This window comes from Sander vitreus, chromosome 18 (genome assembly GCF_031162955.1).
Source record: "Sander vitreus isolate 19-12246 chromosome 18, sanVit1, whole genome shotgun sequence".
NCBI lineage: Eukaryota > Metazoa > Chordata > Actinopteri > Perciformes > Percidae > Sander > Sander vitreus.
Window position 1 is genome coordinate 27,033,387 of NC_135872.1, and position 14,880 is coordinate 27,048,266.

Genomic DNA, 14,880 nt, shown 5'->3' on the forward strand with positions numbered 1-14,880 from the left:
TTTAACTAGTCCCCATGAAGTTTTTGCTTCATTTATTGATGCAGATTTAGCCACATTACATGTGTATTGTGAGTTTGGGATGTGACTGCCAAACCTGTAAATCCCAATTTATTTGCCTCAGTCTTCTAATCATTTGCTGCGGAGAATGGAACATTTGTGCAACACAAATAAATGGAATGCTGTACTGAGATGTTTAAGTGTTACCTCACAGTTTTCACATGAATGCCGTTCATTTCACTTCTTCACTGGTGTTTCAAGCTTGTTTGGGATAATTGAAGTGCACACAAAGTTGATATTTTAGTGTGGAGGTGTGTTCAGACTATATTCAAAGTGACTTTTAGAAGCAGGGCAATTGCATATAAAGTCTACGCAAAGACACGAGTGGACACCAGTTCACCCTGGATGGTGTAGTTTGACACAGAGACGTGCCCATGCAAGTTTTTACATCAGTCACAGGCTGAGCTGAAACAGAAACACAGCACATGCATGTCTACGCTTATACTGCTACCTACCTATAGTTAACATCCGTACAGTCGGTACATAGTGGCAAATTAACACAGACTGCAACTGCAACAGTTCAGCATCTGTACAAATTCAGCACAATTCAACACTTAAAGGATTGCAGCACAAAAAGCTCATGCAGACAGCAAAATGGACAGAGAAATTGTGTTTTTTGTTTAGTTAAGTTTATTACCTCCAAGGAGGTCGTGTTTTCGGTTCAGTTTGTCCATTTGTGTGTGTGTTCGTTTGTCAGTATTACAGAAAAACTACTGGCCCAATTTTTTAAATTCATGAAACTTGGTGGAAGCATGGGCATGGGCCAAGAAAGAAACCATTAAACATTGGATAAGATCTGAATTACAGGGTGGATACAGAATAAACAGTATTTTTCACTTTCCCCAACATTGCCAGATGGGCTGTTTGTGCTGCGTTCATGTTGACACTGCATTAACATTGTGAGATTAGGCAAGCCTTGGCGGAGGTCTGCGCTCTCATAGTGCCCTTCTAGTTTTTGTTTAGTTTAGTTTAATTTGACACAACGAGAAAGAGGTGCAATCCTGTTAATTATGTTAATTTATTACTAATCTGCGACTGCAAATTATACATTTGAAAGTAACGTAACTCTGCCCTGATAACTGTACGTTTTGTATTGATGAACATATTTGCAAATTTGCTACATGTTCACACGAAGCGAACCAGCAATATGTTCACACACAATCTATTTCCAACGGTATTGGCAACAAAAGCATGATTAATATTTTTATGGTTATGGTTTCTCCCCCATGAGGAATTCTAAGTAATGACAACAACCCTGTCGGCGCATCCGATTTTTTTTTTTTATGTACTGGCCGACACCGCATAGGACGGGTTTTTATCACTTGCACGATTTCACTATGGTTATATTAATAATTAAAAAATATGGTGTGTTTTTTTTTTAAACCTAGACTGATATAACCGCTAAATACAATTATGAACCTGAACATGAGCATAATATGAGCACTTTAAGGGATCACCAATGTCGATGTGGGAACCATGAATGTCTACATACTACATTTTGTGCCAATCCATCCAGTAGATGATGTGGAGATATGTAGTGGACTGACTGACCAACTGACTGACTGACTGACTTGACTGTGGTTTAGCAAGCCAACACTGATTCAACAGACCCCACTGACTGAGAAAATAACACACATGTACAACACACACCATTATACTTAGGAACATTATTCGGTGGGGAGAAAAAAAAACAGAACAGAAATGTCACAGTATTTAATAACTGAATACAGAAACAACACTGAGCATTGGTGTGAATATACAGCAGTGACTGCTGAGCATACTGTGGGCTCAACCAGCCTTCAGAACTGCAGCAAATTCATTTACACAAACAGCTTGATTATCTATCCATTTCCTCACAATCCACTATGCACTTTAACAAAGTAACAATTGGCGCACACACACACACACACACACACACACACACACACACACACACACACACAGAGTAGTGAACAGACCCTTCCTTATCCACTCAGGGTATTTATAGCCTCAATAACTCAATTTGCTTCATTAGATGTCACAATTCTGCTGGAGAGGCCTTTCACAGGACCACAGAAGAAGAGTGCATTGTTGGATTCTTCTAGATCTGAGGACCTGCTTCCACTGTTCCACCGCGCTTCAGCCATGTTAGTCTGAGTGTAAAAGTCCATTACAGTGAAGTGCAGTGAGTAACTCACAAAGGTTATCGTCTCCTGGGGTTAGTGTGTGTGTGTGTGTGTGTGTGTGTGTGTGTGTGTGTGTGTGTGTGTGTGTGTGCGTGCGTGCATGTGTGTGTGGGTTGGATGTACCCAGAATGTCTAAGTTACTTCACAATAGGGGGTTGCTCTGTGAAAAGGCCAGAGCTGAGCCAGGACAAAGAGAGAATCTGGCCTCCTGAAGTGCACCCACGGGTGGGGGGTGGGGAGTGGGGGAATCTGCTGATTGCAATGTTTAATGGTACTTTTATGAACTGAGGGTAAGCCTATTCCAGTAAAGTGCTTCAGTGCAAAATGGGCTGAAATTGTTGATTCATCAAACTCATGCCAGAAAGATGGTGACAATATGATTTATGGCTGTCTGACTCCCTACTTGGATGGGACTTTGAAGTAAACAAAATCCTGGGACAGACAGTCACTGCATGGCGTGGAACACACTGGAAAGGTCTCTGTTTACAGACACTGATGCTCATGTTGCATCCTATGGCTTAAGACCTCAGTATGCGTAAAAACTGCTGGTCAGACCATCTAACAATGTCTGAAATCTCCTCACCGACGGTGCAATCCAAAACAGACAATCCGACAATCCCGGCCACCTTATGAAGCAAGTGACACTTTCAGGATAGACTGTCTGAAAGTGTACACGGTTATCTCCATTTGTTTGATTTATGCCGTCAACAATACAAAGACAGAGTTGTTGGAGGGGGATTGGCAACCTGTTCTGATTACCAACTCGTGAAATACTGACGCTTGGTCCGTGGCTCTCAGCAAAAATCACCCTTTAGCGACTGTACTGCCCGCAGGGAGCAGAGCAGCAGCTGTTAGATGACGTAGTATGAAGAGCGACAACGGTAGCGAGTAGTATAAAAGACCGAAAATCCACAAAGGGAGGTTGGTTGGGGTGGTGGATGGGTCAAACAACAAAGGACTTTAACCCAAGAGACTAGGGTTTGTGTCCCGATCTAACCCTAACCCTAACCCTAACCTGTGTGTCACTAAATTGTACATTTTGTAAACCCACCAATAAACTTTTCCTTACCCTAACTGTCCTGTTCTTGTGCCGCATGTCAGTTAAACGTATGTCCCCAACCCTGAGCGTCAAAAAGTAATGCCAAAAGTCCTGACCCTGATTGGCAAAAAAGTGACGCCAAGAGTCCCGACCCAGAGCATCATAAGAGTCCCAACCAAGCGCATCTAAATATGTCCCTAAAGGAGACTTTTTGCGTCAGTAACAAACGCCAAAAGCACCTGACCAATGCGTCACTTTTTGGTGCACTAGGAGTGAGAATGTGCTGGGATTCCTGCGGCACCGGAGCAATGCCGGAAGTGGACTAGAATTGGGCAGCCAGTGGGATAGAGCAGGAGGAGGCTATGACGGTAGACTTTTCAGCACACCTTGCAGTCCACTTTAGACATTCACGTTGCCATGAGCTGAGAACTTTGCTTCGAACTACATACGTCTGTTGCATTAACTCACCTAAACGTAGATGACTGATAAAGTAAACCATTTTTGGAGCTTTCTAAAATAAGACAGTACTGGGTTATTATAGCATATAATGGTGTCCATAGCAACATTGAATCATTGGGGCCCCAGCAAAGCAGGTGGGGTTACTTCAACAGGTTATAGGCGTTGTAATGCTTCAAGCCAGTAATTATTAACTTGTTGCATGCCGATTGGCTGATGCAGAATGTGTGGTTCTTTATAGCCAAACTTATACTTGTGCTCAGAGACCCAAGACAGGTAAACATAGACCCAACCAAAACAAAGCTAAAACCTGGTTCAAGCCGGTCGGGTAGGCAAACACGAGATATGATTATTATGAGTAGCTCCCAGTTCCTGCTGATGACCCAGGCAGGGAGCTTAAGATTGAGGTATGAAAAGTTCAACTGTTAGCTCTATCTCTGTTGCAACTTGCACTGTCTGTGTGTGTGTGTGTGTGTGTGTGTGTGTGTGTGTGTGTGTGTGTGTGTGTGTGTGTGTGTGTGTGTGTGTGTGTGTGTGTGTGTGTGTGTGTGTATATGTTATGAAGGGTGATTATTCTGCAGTTACACCCACACACAGGTGCCCCGGTCTGCTCTGATTATACTTTCTGTAAGGAGTAGACACATTTAGATATTTACAAACCAGTCGGTCGTGAGCAAAAGTTTCAGCTGAAATACATTATATTTCAATCATCCTCGGTCCATTTCAGTACTTTCACTTCAATAGCCTACATACACTGATTTTGTTGACATAAATCGCACGTCAATTTAAAAATTTGACCCATCTATCTCTATGAGTCTATCCACACCGAATCCAAAACTTTCGTATTTCGCAGCGCTGGGCTTTTTTTTCTTCGTATTTATAGACACAGTATGTACAGGGAAAATGTGTGCTTTTCCACACATACTTTGGCCCGCTGTATCCATGTCTTTTGAGTGTCATTTGAGGGTGATATCATAGAAAAGAAAACGAATTGAAAAAATTAATTAATTAATAACTAAACGTTGTTTATTTAGATTGTTAGGCAGTTTCACTGAAGTGTGTTTTTCCCCTTTATCTGCAAAAGGAAAGACACATGAAGTTATTTTTATTTTAAGATTATTTTTTGGGCATTTTAGGCCTTTATTTTTATGGGACGGCTTAGACTTGAAAGGGGGAATGACATGCAGCAAAGGGCCGCAGGTCATATATATATATATATATATATATATATATATATATATATATATATATATATATATATATATATTTATTTATGGGTGCACGCTCTAGGTGAGCCTCCTAGACGCCCAAAAAGTTAGTTTTAATTGACCTTTTTGCATGTGTTGTGCAGTGTTTTGCATGTTACAATGGAGGCATGTTTTTTTTTTTCTGACCTTTTTTCTGAAATGTCTTATCTATTTGTTTCATGCAGAGGAAATTAGTATTGTGCATGTGCACACAGTTCCCCAGTGATTGAGGCTATGTTTAGATGGAAACGATCTGAAGAGAAAACGCAAAAGTGGCGTTGCGTTCTCACTTTTTATTCCGCGTTTAGACGAGCGTTATGAGGGGGGGAAATCTGCGTGCATATGGTGACGCAAAAGTGTGTGAAATGCGATCCACCAAGTCCGCGCGCCTGCGTAGAACCTTCCTTCTACTTGTCTCCCTCTCCTCCTCCTCTCTCTCTCTCTCCCTCTCCTCTCCGTAGTAGTGCAAAGCGAACAACAAAAGCTGACAATTTTGTCTGGACAGACGAGGAGGTGGTACACACACACACACACACACACACACACACACACACTCGCACAGTAGGTTTTTACCCTTTAGACGAGAACGCGACGGTGGACCCAAAAATGCCGTCGCCGTCTAAACGAAAGGCACAACTGATAAAATATTTTCGTGTATTCATGTAAACAGGGCCTGAGACTCCTAAACAGCCTATTTCTTAAAATGTTGAACTATTCCTTTAAGTATGCTGCAGTTGCCATGCACAGATATTGTAAGGATAATTAATGGAAAAACATTGGCAGTGATCGTTCAAATGTCGTCATTGAATATAATCTGGGGTTTGCTGAATGGTCATGTATCAAAGTTCATTCTAGCGAGTGTGTTGGACACATTGCAAGAACCATTCTTTGATGGTTATTTTCTGGTTCGTGTTTGTATTTAATTGTTAACTCCTCTCCCACCATCTGCTTACAGGACTGACCTCATTTCATGCAGTGTTGATACCATAGCTGTGACTTCAGCCCTCATTAATGATATCCTGTCTTTGTAGTTCCCCCACCTGACTGAGCTTACTTTCAATTGGCAGATGAGAGAATGGTACATTTGGGTGCTTCCATATGGTTTTGCTCTGCTACTTTCGCCCACGCATAATTCCCAGCCCGCCAGCCCCCAACCCAACACACACATATGTACATACACACAATCAAAGACACATGCATACACTACCACGTGAAGAAGTTATAAGCCATAATACAACCTTCACACCTCTGCGTCTGACAAATACGAATGATATCCTGTCCAGTGGATGAGCTATATGTCTAAAAATGTACCCCCTTTCACTGAAAGGCCACCTGGGGTTGGTAAATGAAAGTGATTGTCTCGCTGTCTCCCAGGTCCTTGTGGACTGCAGAAAGCAGAATGTATAAAGGCAGCTGACACGCAGGTTTTAAAGCAATCACATTTACATTTTATTACCATGACTTTTTGTATTGTGTACTTGCACTATAACTGCAACAGCTGGTTAGGAGTCTCACAGTTTCACTTTGTATTTATAGGCTCTAGTATACTGTATCAGTGATGTGGCAGCAGGATGAGTTAGAAAACCTTTATGTCAGATTTACATTTCTAGTGAGCACATGTTCAAAGCCAACTGTATCATTTTGTAGGTATTTAATTTGACTGTGCTATGTGCAACCAAACAGTTTCCAGTGACGGCTTCTCAGATGGTTCTGTGTTACGGTTTTATTAGTAAATCACTGTGCACAACAAAGATTTTTAACCCATTTCTTAAATTTCAGCTGTATTTTCTAATCCAAGCTGCGTGAAATAGTCTGACCTCGCTCTTTCACAGTATAACATACAACAAAAAGTATATGAAATGATAAAAGTAACATCAATATTGACAAATGTTACTGATTCACATTTCAAGTTCACATTTTGCTAAAACATCACATACTGTATATGATTATTGTGACAGAGACTGGGACTCCAGGTTATTCTGTGAGAATTCACAGATCCAGTTTCTTTATTTTAATCTTCCCCTTAACCATTAAAGGAATCTACATGTATGTGTGTGTGCTCAAATATGGCTTCTAGAAAGAAAATAAAGGATACAATATGAATTACTAAACAGACATTAAACAAGAAGTTCCCCATACTTTTAGAGTTACAACTAATCATTCTTGATCTCAAACATCTCTCTCAGATAAGGCCAAGGATGATTGGGAATGTCTCTCTGCTTGTCCGCCGTCCATGCTACGATGTGCTAACGTTAGCGCCATCAAGCCGCAATGATTTGCCTCGAATGAATGCCGCCGAATCTGTCGAGTCTTGTAGTGGTGCGTCAAGTGCAACGTGTATTCCCGTCCAATTAGATTGAATTCGGTATTGATGACGCGAAAAATAATAACGGTAACTCCACTGAAATGATTTGAAACTAAAGCAACAAGCCGATTTTGTAAAATGTAAGGAGTAGAAAGTACCGATATTCATGTTAAAAATGTAAGGAGTAAAAGTAAAAAGTCGGCACAAAAACAAATAGTAAAGTAAAGTAAAAACATCTGAAAAACCTACTTGAGTACAGGACAACGAGGACCAGAGGCCAAAGGCCAAAGGCGTTCTGAGAGGAAACGTATACGCAGAAGACAAGCCGGTAGTTACGCCTATTGCTAACCCTAGCTCACGGCTGTGGCTAACCTCAAGTTCATGTTTATGTAGCTAACTAGAGCCTTAAGTATGTCATTTCAAAGGGCTGTACAAAGAACACAGGATGGTCATTCTCATAGCATTGCCGCAATATAGTGGCGGCATCTGGATGAAATAAATGATTAGTACTCGTAAATGTTACGAGTACTAATCTGTGATGAATCCGGTGCTTTGCCAGTGCTTGTCCGAGGGGCTGGGAGGGGCTAGACAGAAAGGGGAGAGGAATAGTGGAAATATAAGTGAAAATGTTGGTGGCACACGTGAGATATCTAGGATTTGTAAATATCCTTTAGTGACAACGAACATCTACACTATGGACCACTGTGTAGGACAGACAAACAGACTGACATCACTCTCCTCAGGCCCCAAAATTCTGCGTTGTTGGGGCAAAAGTAGTCTCGCTTTGCCAGACCTTCCTCCACATCGCTGCGGCGGAGGGTTTCCGGCAGCACCAGAACAAAACCCGGAAGTGGAACGTCGAGTATATAGACTATAGGCAAAGGAAAACATCACCTGTTTCTGAATCTGAGCTGTAAAACAACTAAAATGATGACTAAGATATGTTTATTTTAGTTTGTTTGCAGTGCCTTCCAGATGTACATGGACACTGACTGTAGAAGAGCACACGCAGACGCACACACACACACACACACACACACACACACACACACACACACACAGCTTGTCTTACATTGTTCTCTATGGCCTCTGGTAACTTATTGTTTCAACCTGTTGAGTTTGGAGCCAGGACTCTCTGATCTCAAGTGCTGAAACATGTGTTGTGGTTGTTGCATTATTCTGGCTTGCAGGTAGTTTAAAATCATTTCCAAATCTCCAAAGAAATTAATTTTATCATCTTTAAAAAAAAAAAGAATAAAGAATAACTTCCTGAGAGTAAAGAGACAGAAAGAAAAATGGGTTTTATAATGTTTGGAAAAATAACTTCCTGAAGGGGAGGCGAGAAAAGGACAGTGTGAAAAATTGGGAAGGTGTGTTTTATTGTTGCACTATAATACAAAGGTCTTAAAAATAACCACTTTTTTGGTGAGATCATTTATTTTCAATTTTGTATTTGTAGGGGGAAGGGGCGTGGGGGGGGCATTGAAGAAATACAGCACCAGTTTATAGAAAGAGGCATACTTATTGAGTTACACTTAATCAAACATTTGTTTGAAAGTGCAGTAAAATTCATGCTTTGGCAGTCTAGGCCTCTTAATACTCCGAAACATATTTATTCATTAGGCTAAATAATAAATCTGCCGAGGTCAGCAGTAATGCCGCTCTCCCTTCTTCTTCTGGGTCTTTTTTTGTCCTGCTAGACTTCAATATTAATCAAGTAATGAGAGAGAACAACAACTATAAAATCAATGTCCAAGTTCTCCATCCAATGGAAAATGTCTGTTCTTTCCAACCACTCTGTGTTCCAACTCCACAGCACAGTTCAGTATGCAGCCTCTTACCTGCTCTGAAACCACACGCACGCACACACACACACACACACACACACGCACGCACGCACGCACACACACACACAGGCTTGTGGCACTATCTTTGTGGGGACCCGTCATTGACATAATGCATTCCCTAACCCCTTGCCCTAACCTTAACCATCACAACTAAATCCCTAACCTTAACCCTTACCCTCACCCTAACCATAACCTAATTCTAACCCTAATCCTACAACCAAGTCTTAACCCTCAAACAGCCCTTTAAACTTGTGGGGTCCTGCATTTTGGCCCCACAAAGCTGTCGGGACCCCACAAGTATACTGGACTCCCGGTTTTTGGACCCCACGAATATAGTTAAACAAGTTCACACACACACACACACACACACACACACACACACACACACACACACAGGCCAGATTTGGGTTTAAGTCAGGAATGCTTTGGTTCTACCTAATATATCCTATTTAAAACACAGAACTCAGAGTCCAAGATCAGTTGTGAGGTCCGTTAATGGCCACTTCATATTGTTGTTATTGTTCAATATTCTTGTTTGTTAAAGAAGGAAATCATTCTTGCTCCGTGCACCTCTTGTGATGCTGTTTGGCGATGCTCCACTCAGCACTTCATCATGATGTATTCCTGAGCTGGTATATGTGAGGGTTGCCCTGCCCCTAGAGGACAGTTAACAAAGTCATCTACATCGAGGATTGGAGAAAATGAACTTGACTCATGTTGTGAGTGTTTATAAGTGATAATGATGTCATACCACCGGTGGTCCTCTCAGGTGGGTGGGAGGGGGAACTGGCAGATATCTTAAGGTGTTAAATGGTTGGTGGTAAGCATGGATAATTCGATAATAATAACTGCATTCCGGATCACAAAATGGCACCTATTCAGTTCAATGGAGTTGAACGCCTGGCACATACGCCAAAAAGGTTGTCTGTGTCCTCCATGATTTGATGGGAAAAACCCACTAGCAACTGCATGGAGGGGTTGGCGTGGTCTATATCGCGTATATATAGCGTTTCATTTCAGGTGCTGCCTGAAATTCCACCGGATGTCCCTGATTTTCGGCCGGATGTCCGTCACCTTCCTCTTTCTTTGTGTTGGCATTTTAAACTCCGGTGGATGTATGAGGACTATGGTTAACTGCTCCTCAGATCTCTGCAGGGTAAATCCAGACAGCTAGCTAGACTATCTGTCCAATCTGGGTTTTCTGTTGCACGACTAAAACTACTTTTGAACGTACACATGTTCCACCAAAACAAGTTCCTTCCAGAGGCTATTTTGCAGAGGCGCCATCATTGTGTCCTAAGCGCCGCCCAAGACGATCGTGATTGGTTTGAAGAAATGCCAATCAACCAGTGCACGTTTTTCTCCCTTCCAGGAATGTCGTGTGGACTAGCCAGACCTTCCTCCGGAGTGCTGTGGAGGAAGATCTGGCAATGCGAGACTAGGTTGGCCGTGGTGCGCGATCACCGAAGGCTTGCGTCGTCGTGGATGCATCAACAGTGTTGTTGTCGTAGAATTCCACATGGGGGGGGCGACAGAAACTACGCACTATACCTAGCTTTAAATATAACAAGTCTAGTCCACAAATTAAAAATTCAGAATAGAAAGAGTCATAACTGACCCAGTTTGCAGTTTGAGATGTCCTGGCAGCCGTTTTACAATGGTGGCCTTTGGGGAAAATTCTTTTTGGCTCGCAGGGGGATTTCAAGTGGCCGCTGAAAAAAAAAAAACATGGCTGCAAGGCTAAGCGCTGTTCCTGGGGGCCTGCTGGTAAGTGACAGTTCAGCCTTGTTTGGATGCTCATGGTCACATACTTGAGTCACACAGCTGAGCCGTCTCCATGACGACTGAGCAGACTCCCTCTGCTGAGTCAAGAACGGACTTCCAACACAAAGAAAACGGAAGGAAAGGGACATCAGCGAAAAGACATGCATCCGGTGGAATTTCCTGCAGCATCGGAGCAATCCCAGAAGTTGAACGTGATGGAAATAGACTAGTGTGGGGGCAGTGGTGTAATCTGATGTATTGTAGTAGGTTTACTGTACTTTATATATACAGTATATTTATAGGCCAGGCTCTGCCTTTTGGGGGGGGCGCATATCATAGTGGGGGGGGTCTGGGCGTCCTTCCCCAGGGAAGTTTTGAGCATCAACGATGTATTTGGATACCCTTTTATGCACCAATTTACGATGGAAATACCTTTATGTAGCCTATGTGAAGAAGGAAAACACAGATGGCAATTCAAAATATATCATACATATAATAATATAATTATTTTAATTGCTATTTACATTAGAATTCTGCAATTAAGAATGTCATATGCATGTAGCCTAATTCAAAGTAGATTGGGTTGTCATTTCTCTAGTAAAATCAGACTAATGGCCAAACCTGCAAGAGTACCCGTATATACACAGGTTGTGATTTGTGAAAAAAAGCAGGGGGGATGTTTTTTGATCATGCACAAATGACCCGTGAAAGGACCGTCATCTGGCGGTGCCTGTACCCGGCTCGCAGTCACCTATATTATATACAACCAGGAACTGCTGCTCTGATATTATCGTTCTATGCCACTATGTGTTCACGTTACAGCGCCTTACTTAGTTTGATCACTTTGAGGGGGGGGGGGGGATACATTTTCCCTTAGGGCACACGTGTCAAACTCGTGGCCCGCGGGCCAAATCCTGCTCCTTGCAGATTATGATCCGGCCCACACATCAATTCAGGTAACACGATTGATTTTGGCCCGCCTAGTTGTGCGCCAAAACCCAAAATACGGGAAAATGTTTTTTTTTAACTGCAGTTACGCAACACTTTTGCTTGATTTGCTAAATTCTATGATGGCTAGGGAACTTTTTTTGCTGACTTTTGTAGGGCTTTATGTCGACTAAAATGCAACAAAAAGCATAAAGAATGTCGGAAAATGCAGAAAAATGTCAAAAAAGGCGATAAAAATAACAAAGGTGACAAAAACGTCTGAGATAGCCATAAAGAAGTCGGGGAAAAAACATACAAAAATGATTACAGCGCTACAGCGATGTCAAAAAAGCGACATGCAGTAATACAGTCGAAGATATTTTACTTTTTCAATGAAACAAAAACAAGTCAGTAACCTTTACATGTCTGGCCCTTGATGTGATTCTCTTTTTTCTAGTGTGGCCCTTAGTGACAATGAGTTTGACACTCCTGCATAGGGGATAAAAATAATTCAGCAGAGGCAGGGATATATAGACCAGAAAGAGGGAAATCCCACACACACATGCATCCCCCCCCCACGCACCACCCCCACATTTCTTTTTTCATTTTCGACACTTTTTCCGACGTTTTTTGTCACTTTTCCTGATGTTTTGTAAAAAATTAAAATGTCTCACTTTTTTCCAAGTTTTTGTCACTTTTTCAAATATTTTTGACAGTTTTCCTCCAATTTCTGAAGATTTTTCTGACATTTTTGTCACTTTTTTCAACGTTCTTTTGTCTTTTTTTTTCATATTTCTTTTCAAATGCTATAAAATGATGAATAAAACACCCAAATTCAATGAAGAGTGTACTTTTTTTGTAAAGAGCATTGTATGGAACCATCCACGTTATTTTCTTGGACAATTTGGTTGAAAAGAAACCCAAATTTGTGATGTAGAAACTTTTTAAAAATGGGTCAAATTTGACCCGAAGACAACAGGAGGGTTAAAATTCCCCTGAAACTCAACACAATGAATGCCTGTCCCAATTTATATCCACATGAACAGGAAGTGAATTGTACTTTGCAGATAAAAAGGATGGTACTGTTTAGTGTTAGGACTATTTGTATCTTGTGCAGTATGAAATGACTGTGTCACCTGGGTGGTTGTTGTAATACCCTCTGATTCCTGCTCCTCCATAATCTCCCCTGTGTCTGAGTTAAAGAATGTCCTAATTACAGCCATTTTAAAGGCGCGGGTGACGTCTTTTGATGTAATATTACCGTCCAATCCAATTAGCCCAACACTTGTCAACCTCACTCAGCAGTCATGGCTACTAGCCTGAAAGATACACTATGGCATGCCTCGACTGAGTAACTACACCAGTCTAACCCTCTCTATCTGCTTTAGTTTGATTTAGGTGTGAATGAGGCTGCTATGAATGTTTTAACTGAGGACCCAACAGCCACAGCGAGCGTTGATGTGAGAGGAAGACTTTCCTACTCCTCTCCTCTGTGGACTGTAAGGTCCCAAATAAAGGATAATAGAAATAAAAACGAATGAAAATGATATAATGACGACAATAATGACTCCCTCTGAACAGCTACAAACTGTTTTAATGTAAAACAGATAGAGGAAGTGTTGAGTTTTTATTTACAGGATGAATGGAAACAGACACAACAGGGAGGGTTCTTACAAAAGTATGATCCAATATACTTATACTTATGATCGGGAGGAATTCAGAATTGCAGCATGTCTCTATTAGCCTGTCTCAGTACAAAGTACAGTACAGTAAATAAAGGCTTCTGCCAATATTCAATGATTTGTGTATCCTCACATTTTGAGTAATGCGTGGTTGTGAAATTAAATATGTCATCACTCACTGAAAACCTCTTAAACTCTAATATACGCACGTGATGTACCCACCAGGGGATCCGTCATTAGGGAAAGTAACCCTGATACTACATACTTTAAAAATATTAATATTAAGATTAGTGATCAGTAATAAAAGGCAGACAGTAGTGGACAGATTGCATACAGCAGTTCTGGCAGCACGCTGGTTCAGGTGACAGCAATCATGTTTTTCAATGAGTTAAGGATTCCATCTAGTGGCCACGTGATGACATACACTTTCATAAATGTTTTTAAGACCATTAAAAACCTCTTAAAGTCTGATGATTCCACCTATGAGGATCATCATGTTCCTCGTTACCGCCCTACTTTTCCTTATATTAATATGTCCGTGTATATTATGCTGCGTTCCAGGCAACCCATAACCCGTGTTTTCACAACCTTCTACCCGTGAAAGTGCCCTGGAACGGCAGTCAAACCCGTAACTTACTACCCGTGAACTCGTACCAGATCGTTGTACTCCCAGTTACAGTTTTTGACGTCACACAAACATAAACAACAATGGCGACCCCTGTTGATGCTGTACAGATGCCGGTTATTAACGGTGAGAAATAGAAATAAATATACATAAATAGGCAACGTAACGTAATTGTGTACTACTACAGGTTATGTTTATTAAATGAAGCCCAAAATATGTCGCAGACTAGAAACCGCTAGTATCAGCTAGCGCTAGCTAATGTCAACGTTAGGTAGCAGCTAGCTAACGCTAGCTAGAAGGGTTTGTCGTGACTTTGCCTGGAACGCTACCAAGTCGTGAGTCGTGACTTGAAGTTGTAACTTACGGGCTAAAAATTGAGCTTGGAACGCAGCGTTAGTCTTGTAGTGCATCTCTCTTTCCTTGTTTGATAGCTCCTTGCTCCTCGGTTGAACCGGAAGTCGTTGAAGGCCGTCTCAAAGCTCTTATTCCTGCCCCGAGGACCGAGGATCGAGGAGGACCTATGAGCGAGGATACACAAGAGCAGCCTTCCTGGAAGCCGTGCACATGAACAAACGACCCACAGTCCAATATTGAGAGGACGTTAACCCTACTCATAGTCAGCTGCACCACAGTACATTGGCCCACCAGCTGTTTCATATGTTGGGGTCAGTTGCTGGCTGCTAAGCCTGCACTGTCTGGCTTGGATTTTGTTAGAGATTGGGACTTGAATTTAAGACTCAGACTCAAGTTACACTTAATTCGCACA